This window comes from Empidonax traillii, unplaced genomic scaffold (assembly GCF_003031625.1).
Source record: "Empidonax traillii isolate 1590-97213 ecotype Southwest subspecies unplaced genomic scaffold, ASM303162v1 scaffold1:size7828297, whole genome shotgun sequence".
In the NCBI taxonomy this organism is placed as follows: Eukaryota; Metazoa; Chordata; class Aves; order Passeriformes; family Tyrannidae; genus Empidonax; species Empidonax traillii.
The window spans coordinates 473,762-481,934 of NW_020955194.1; the positions used below are offsets into that span (position 1 = coordinate 473,762).

General features: G+C 46.7%; 1 long non-coding RNA gene across 1 annotated transcript; it reads right to left on the reverse strand.

The window, feature by feature from the left end:
- Positions 1–1,223: 1,223 nt before the first annotated feature.
- LOC114054579 lies at positions 1,224–7,961 on the reverse strand. Its single transcript, XR_003570506.1, has 3 exons — positions 7,716–7,961; positions 5,886–6,410; positions 1,224–1,522 (listed from the first exon to the last, which is right to left on the reverse strand). It is a non-coding gene; the product is annotated as an uncharacterized LOC114054579 (long non-coding RNA).
- Positions 7,962–8,173: the final 212 nt, after the last annotated feature.

An 8,173-nucleotide genomic window follows, 5' to 3' on the forward strand; every position in this document is an offset into this window, starting at 1 on the left:
GGCAGGGGGAGAGCTGTGGGAATCAATAAACAGAAAAGGGGTATGAATGCACATGTCCACACTCCCCTGGAAATCCCCTGGCTGCCAGTGCAGCCTGCATAGGGAAGAGTTAAAAGCAGAGCTCTGGGAAGTTTGGCCAGATGACTTCCTGATGGAGTTTATACAAGTATAGCGTGCGCAAGGACGTATGTGCCTACGTGCCACTGCTCCCGGAGCAGCCTGGGCTGAGCAGAGGGAGGAAAAAAAAAAATAATGAAAACATCACAGATGGGTCCAGGCTGAAAACAACCATCTGATGAATGTGCGGGGTCATCACACCCCTCTCACTACAAACCTGCCAGACAGATCTGTGTGATGCCTCCTCTGCTACGTGGGCCCTTTGCCACAGAGCAAGAGGGCAGGGGCGGGGGTAAGGCAGGGCAGGGACAAGACAGAAGGGGACATTGGTGCCAGGAATTCACAGTATCCCAAACCAGATGACAGTTGTTCAGCTCTAAGGACATTCCCAGCATCCAGGGAAATAATGCAGTCATCTGCAGTCATTGGAATGCCAGGGTGAAGCAAGGGTGGTGAAGAGTTGATGCCAGGGTGATGATTCCAGGGAGATTCCAGCTGATGCCGGGGTGATGCCTGTAGGTGCAATCAGGAGGTGTGATGGCATGCAGCTCCACACATACACCTGTGTTGGTCTCATAAGACTTACCCCAGATAAAAGTATCAGTGAAACACAAACACAAGCTTGTTTGCACGGATTGTAAAAACCCGGGCAGGAACCTTGGTACTCAAACTGTCCCCTCTCCCCCGACATGTGGTGTCTAGATGGCAAACCCTCAGGGATGGCTTAACACACACACATGCATGTTCTGATGTGGAGCTGTGACAGCCAGAGCTGCTAATCCTGAGGGAAATGGTCTTGTCTGTGAGCAGGAACTTAATTCTCACTGCCATGATTCTTTCAGGGGAGGATTTGCAAAGGTGGCTGATGAAGGCTTGTTCTGCTGTGTGCTGAGGGGGAGCCCTCTGGCCTCCCAAAAGACAGGAGTGGAAACAAATCAAGGACCATGCAGAGTGGCCTGATTGACCTTCTCTAGGCAGAGGAGGCAAACTCCATTTTACTCTCATAATAGCAGTAAATCAACCTTCCTCTCAATTATGTCATTTCTCTAGAGCACATTTGCCTCCTCCTCCTTCAGAGCAGGGTGAGAGGGCACCATCTACGAAAGGATTAAGCACCAGTCCCTTTAGGGATGCTTAGTCAGTGAACCCATGCTGCTCATTACATACTTCCAACCTGCTGTCATTTGATAATCTTGTGGAAGTTTGTGCTGTCTCAGAAATTCCTGCTTGTTCGTTGCAGCTGTGCTCAGAGGGGATGCTCTGTGCACAGCCAGACCAGGGCTAATTTCATCAGGAGGTCAAAAGGGAAGGTCTTCTAAAGCGCTACTGTTACAAACCCCACCTGCATTCTCGGAGTCAAACCAGGTTGCCTGCAGAGACATCATTAGCACCAATAGCTAAAAAGCTGCAGATAGAATTTACCCAAGGCAAAGGAACAATAAATAAAAGCAAGCAAGCAAACAAACAACTCTTTTCCCAGTAGTTGAGCTGACTTTGGAAAGTAAGACTTGAAAACAGTAGAAACTGAACACATAGGTAAAATAAGTATTTTATTAATTGCTTTCTTTTAGATCAGAATAATAACACTGAATACTCTCATTTGACCATCCAGATTCCAAAAGTCATCTTATTTTACTCAGTCAGCCCCTCTTAATTTTTTTTTTTTTATTGAGTCCAAAAACTTACCTTTGACTGGAGCCAAAACAAATCATAAATTCCAGAGTCCAATTTTTGGAGGGCAATTTTAAGTTTTTACTTGCTTTGTCCCTCTTCTGGATATTCTCTTCTTCACCTTTCTGTGAAAGATCTCCATAATTTCCCATTAGAGAAACATCTTGTTTCTCTAATGAGAAACAAGATGTTTCTAGAGAAGATGTTTTTCTAGAGAAACATCTTGTTTCTCTAATGCCCAAAGCAGAAGAAACCTGTGGTGTTTGAGTCTGCAGTGCAGGTAAGGGAATTAAGAGGAAGATATGTTACATTTTGCAAGATGCCTGCTGAGATGAGAAGCCAGGGAGCTGAATTTTGCAGTGGCAGATTCAGAGCTTTATTTTCTACCTCTTTGCATTTCACCCTCTCTACAGACTATCACAGGCTCAAGCCTGGATGTATTGGAATGAAGCAAGATAGTGGAAAAGAAGTGATTTCATCTTGATGCAAGCATTTCACACTGGATTGTCTCCCACTTGAGCTGATGTGTTAAACAGAGCTGTTTACCAGTGAGTGGTATACTTAATTTACACTGGGTACACAGCCTGCATTGCACAGCAGCCAAAAGTGTCCCTGCTCCTGGATCTCTGCCTGGACACAACCTGAGAGCACAGAGCGTGGTTCAGATTCCCTACCTGAACAACAACCACTACAGTAGTGCCCCTGTCTGGGTGGGGAGGACGGGCAGCATGAGACAATGTGTGGATTCATACCAGATTTATCCCAAAACCAAAGAATCAAAATCCATCCTTCCTAAGAAACAAACTCCCTTTTCAAAGGAGGACGAGTAACTTAAGGTCAAATACTTCCACCCTAAGCGACATAAAATGAAGAACAGCAGAATTTGCTTGGCGTCCTGTGTGGTTTATGGTTTACCAGCGGTGCCTGGGTCTGGGGGAGGGATGCCACGTCCTGCCTGCACAATGCAGAGGCCAGCAAAGCCCTGTCGCAACACCGCCCTGGCAGCTGAGCGACACCAGGTCACATTACACGGGAACATGCCACGCAGAAAAGGTCATCCCCTGGGCTCCAGCCCAGCCTGTCCCACTTGGAAAGCTGGTTCTGTACTGGGCACTGGCTGTCTTGTTCTGGAAAATGCCTGCTCAGGCTCAGCTTCGGCCACCCGAGCCGCCGACAGCGGCTGATGCCAGGGAGGGGAAGCTCTGAGCACACACAGGTGGTAGGGAAAAATAAAGGAGCATAAAAGGGAGGGGTCGTTTCTTCGAAAGAAAAGAGGAGCAGGCCACTCCTGGTCTGTCCAGGAGGCACAGGGTGTTCCACAAACACCAGACCTACACGAACTGAGGCGGCTGCCTAGAGCTGCCCAAAAATGAGCTTGACCCTCTTAGCACAGCAACAGCTGACAGCCTGCCTTGCAGGACAACTTCTCCCTCTCTTTCTTCCTTTTGGAGTATTTCCTGAGCCTCTGCAAGCTGAACATAGACCCACAGGGGCTGGCAGATATCACCAGTGTCTGGCATTGCCTCCAGAGCTATAACCTGTCACATCTGTGTCCTCCCCAGGATTTGCTGTGTGTTACTGTGTTATAAAGCCTGTGTTACTGTGTTATAAAACCTTTGCTTTCTGACTTCTTTATGACTTCTCCCTGTACCTCGCCCACCCATAATCCACTTTGCAGCAACAGCAGTGAAGTTTGTTTCTGCCCAGCTCCATGAACCCCTGGGAAATGGTGAGCAATGTGGTCCCCAAAGTGCATCTGCAGGGCACAGGCCGGCGTTGCCAACCCATAATGGTCTCACACATCCCTGAAGTGAAGAGCAACCTTCTTAGTCAGGAACTGTGCTTGATTTCACATGAGATATCACTCTGGCACCTTCTTCAGCCACTGTCACTGGGAGAAGAGTTGGTGTTCCCTGGTGGTGCTGCACTGTCCTTGTTCTCCCTACCATCCAACCACCAGTACCCAGAGGAGAGTGTTTTCATCCTCAGAGGGACTCTGCCCTGCCTGATTTGTTAGTTTTTTACCACCAGAGTCTTACTGAGGGATTGCATCCAAGCTAGGCTCTGGCTTATCCCCCCTTAGTAAAATCCCTACCAGTTTGGATGCTTGTAGACCTAAGTGTAGCAGGTTGAAAGGGAAGCATATCCTAAACTTCCCTAGTTTTGGGGGCATAACCGGGCCTGTGTGGCCAGCCATGGGGTCTGGTACCTCCAAGGAGCGGTGTGGTTCAGTGCTCAAGCTGTAACATTCATTCAAAACCTCGCTTTGGGCAGGTAAAAGAAAGGTAGCCACTAAACCACTGGCACTGCCCATCTTTAAAAACACCCCATGGCTTCCTCCCCCACGCAGCGTGCAAGACAGGCGTTTGTACCTGGTGTTCAGTGAGGCAGAGGGGGAGGACACTTGAGCTTCTCACAAGGGCACATTTCTCGCCCAGCTGGCACCCACCCAAGGGGTGTTGTCTTGTCAGAGTGCCAGGCTCAGTGACCAAGCCATCAAGGGAACATGTTGTCAGGTACTGGGACTGCAAAATGAGATATCAGCTCTACATGGGCCACACAATCTAGCACCTGCTTTCACACACAGGCACCTTCCACATCCCTTCCCATCCTTCCTCAGGCAACCGCTGTGGCCAGCAAAGCATCTGCTCCTCAGCATCCCAAAACCACCTTCCTCCTACAGACATGTAGTCTGGGATACTTGGCTCAGAGCTTAGGCTGCTCGAGTTGGGAGGCAGACAAAGTCCTGCCCCTACTGAATTCAATGGCACCTTTACTTTTGGTTTAAATGTGGAGTGAATTTTGTGGCGATATCTTGCTGAGCCCACATCCATTCTCATGCCCATCCTACTCTGAGAAGCAATTTTTTTCATGCCTCACTTTCCCCCCTCTGTATCTGAAAGGAAGCCCAAGTTGAAAATGCACCTTCCCCTTCCTTATGAAGCTCTTTGATACAGGGATCTAAAATACAACATAAGAGCCAACACTGACCTTCACTTTCCTTTACTGTGCCCAGACCCATTTAGTGCCTATTTATGGCAACCTGGTCATTAGCACTATAAGAACAAATTCAGCACAAAGAAAGCTTTAAACCACAGAATTGGGGTGTGCCTGGCTGTCAGAACGCTATTGTACCCTTTCCTCCTTGCCCTATCAAAAGACAAAAGCAGCATTTGATGATTGAAGACACAGAAACCAGAATAGCAACAGGAGCTCCTCCTGAAAAAAAAAAAAAAAAATAAAAAAAAAAAAATGGAATTCCATATTTCCCAAACCCAACGTTTCTCCTTTCCTCCACATTGCTTGGTCCCCTTGGACCTCTCCACAAGGGGATCAGAGCAGGACTTTTTCCCCAGTTTTCAGATTACCTCTTGCAGCCCTGGGCTAAGCTATTCCAGTAGTGTCAGGAGAACTTCTGATGGGAACTTTTTCTTTTTCTTTTCTTTTTTTTTTTTTCCTTCTGTTTTCAGATAAACAAAGGAGGAGGCGGATGATGTGAGATGTGGACAGTGTCAGGCAGGGAGCTGCTGCCACTTGCTGGCATCCCGTTAGGCACAAGTGAAAAGGCTTTTCCTTCTGCGTTTCTTCCCATGGAAGGTCTCAAGGAGGCACCTCCTCCTGAGCCCAGAGTAATTTATGGTTTTAGGTTCCCCCACAGCTCTCTTAGTACCCATGGGTCTTGCTATTGCACATTTCCTTTCATCTTCTCCCTTTCCCTATTCCTGGAGCACCTGAATTAACCAGATCTTTCACAGCTCTCCTTCTGAACTAAAACCAGGCTAGAACAGAATATTCACGTTCAAATGTGGACAACACTAAGATTGACTCAGAGAGAAAAAGAACCTGAGAATCCCATTGTGAAAACATAATGCCCTGATAGGCTTAGTTTTAGTGAAAAAAAAATTGGGACAGCAGCTTGATATTCCTTGAAAACACATGCGCAGGCACCCATTGTATGTACTTGTATGTACATTTCAGATAGATATATATATATATATATAGATATATATATATATATATAATGGAAATGGAAATCCATACCTTCCTCAAAGAGGATGCAGCAAGGAGGGAAATATAAAAGTAAGACTAGATCTTACCAAATGAGCCCTTTACTCCAGGTGCCAGACCCTGTGGATGTTTGGAAGATGCTGCACAGTCCAAAAGGACCTCTTCTGACCCCCACATTCCCTGGAAGAAGAGGCTTGGGGATATTTTATGGTTGACACAAATAAGCTGTAAGGAGGGGATTCATGGCTCCCAGAAAGTGCACCACAGAAGGTCTGGGGAACACCTTTCTGCCCGGGAGGTGAAAGTGCTGTGGACGACATAAATGCAAGGGAACCCCATCCTGAGAAAGCTCTGTTTGTTTGTTGACCATCAGTTCAGCTGGAGATCAGATGAAGCTCAATTAATGCAGTCCAGTTATGCTTTCGAGGTTAAATTCTTGACACACAGATAAAAATTATTACAGAAAGTCAGTGGCTTACTCCAGCAGAAGTCAAGGGAAGAGAGAGCATTTTAACCGCTAACTCAAATGGGCCTTTTTACAAAACAAACCTTATTAACGAGCTACTATTGGCTCCTTGCTCACAGTCTCCTTTGCTTGGCAGACCAGTATCACCCTGGGAAAAGCCACAGAAGCAATCTCTCAAACATGCCCTTTTGTGACCACAAATATCTATTTTCTGCATTCATTTACAAGTATTCTGCAACATGTAGTCAAAAAGAGATCAGATGGACGTACTTGATGATCCTAAAGGTCTTTTCCAACCTAAGTGATTCTATAATTCTGTGGTTCTCTGTTGGAGTTGGCCTTTTATCATTGGGAAAATGTCAACTCATTTACATGTATGTCTCCATAGAATAACAGTGACTTTGCAAATGTCTTAAAAGAAACCGTCAGGGTCATGGTGTCCTATAAATACATATCCACAGCAAACTCGCTCACCAAAATCTCACCAAAACCTTCCAAGCAGATTTTGATAAAAAAAAAAAAAAAAAAAAAAAAAAAAAAAAAAAAAAAAAAAAAAGAGCCCTTCTTGCCTTTCACCTGATCTCTAAAAATAATGCCATCCTCTGAGTCACAGCAAATAATTCCTCTTTCTGTTATACTGATCAACTGAGTTCCCAATGAACCCAGAATCCAATTATTTCCAAAGCCTTTTTATGAGTCAAATTCCTGCCTGCTCATATCACTACAGCTGCCAAAACTTTTGCACGGTCAAGTGGAAGCCAAATGGAAAAGAAATGGACTGAAACAGGGGTGGGGACTGAGGGAGAGAAAAATACTCATCAGTAGGGATGACCACCTCAAGCTCCCTGAAGCACCTCTGGAAACAGGACTAAATAAAACACCTCTGGAAACAGGACTAAATAACAAAAAAGGACCTTGAAGTTTGATACCCCTCAAGTTTATGAACCAAAGTAGCAACGCGAGAGAGAAGAATGGGGCTGGTGTAAGTGAAGGGAGAAGCAGTTTGTTGAGCCCTTGCCTGGGGAAAGCAAAGCCCAGAGCTCAGGGCTGAGGACAGCGAGGCAAAAGGCAGCAGAAAGGAGAAGAGCAAAAGGAGAGGCTGTGTCCAGAGCTACGGCCACAACGTCAATGGGAGCAAGGCCAAAATGACACTAAATCTGCAGAAGCATCATCAAAATAGCATCCCCCTGACTGAAGCACCACGAGCCCGGGGGTCAGCTACGGGCCAGCTACTGCAGCCGAGTCAGGCGGTTCCCAGGGGACGTGTTCCAGCACATCCAGCTGACCTGGCTCTGGCTCCGTCTCCTGCTGTCGTACCCAGTGTGGTGTCAAACCATCCAACGGGCCCACAGCGCCTTTCAGCGGGACAAGGGGATCACTGGGAGAGCAATTCTGGTGCAGCCTGAGCCAGGGGCCACGTACAGAGTGCCTGACAAACTACCCCTGCTCTTACCCTGCTGTATTTGCAGCCAAGGAGCCGAGTGTGTCCCTCCAGGCAGTGAGGTCTCCCAAGCAAAAGGAGTGGCTGAGAAGATTAGGGGGTTCAAATCTACCCAAGGATGCTGCCTGTGGAGCTGGCCAAGTGAGCAGAAAGGGGAAACGGGGAGAAATAACGATCTGTTTTGTGACCATTTTGTGATCAGTGTAATGATCTGGTTTGTTTTACACGTGGAAAAGAAGAAATGGAAAGGGAGATAAGTTATAGCATGATAGGACTGAAAATAGTAATTTCCATTTTTCCTCTATAACACCCCCCCCCCACACACACACCTTCTGCCTGTTTTCCTAGGGAAACAAAGCACTCTGATCCCCTCCCCCTGACTTCAATAACTTTTGAACTTAATGGCCAATTCTGACTAAATTTAGTAGGAGCCAAGGATGTCAAAGTCGACTTCATTCCTGTAAGAGTTT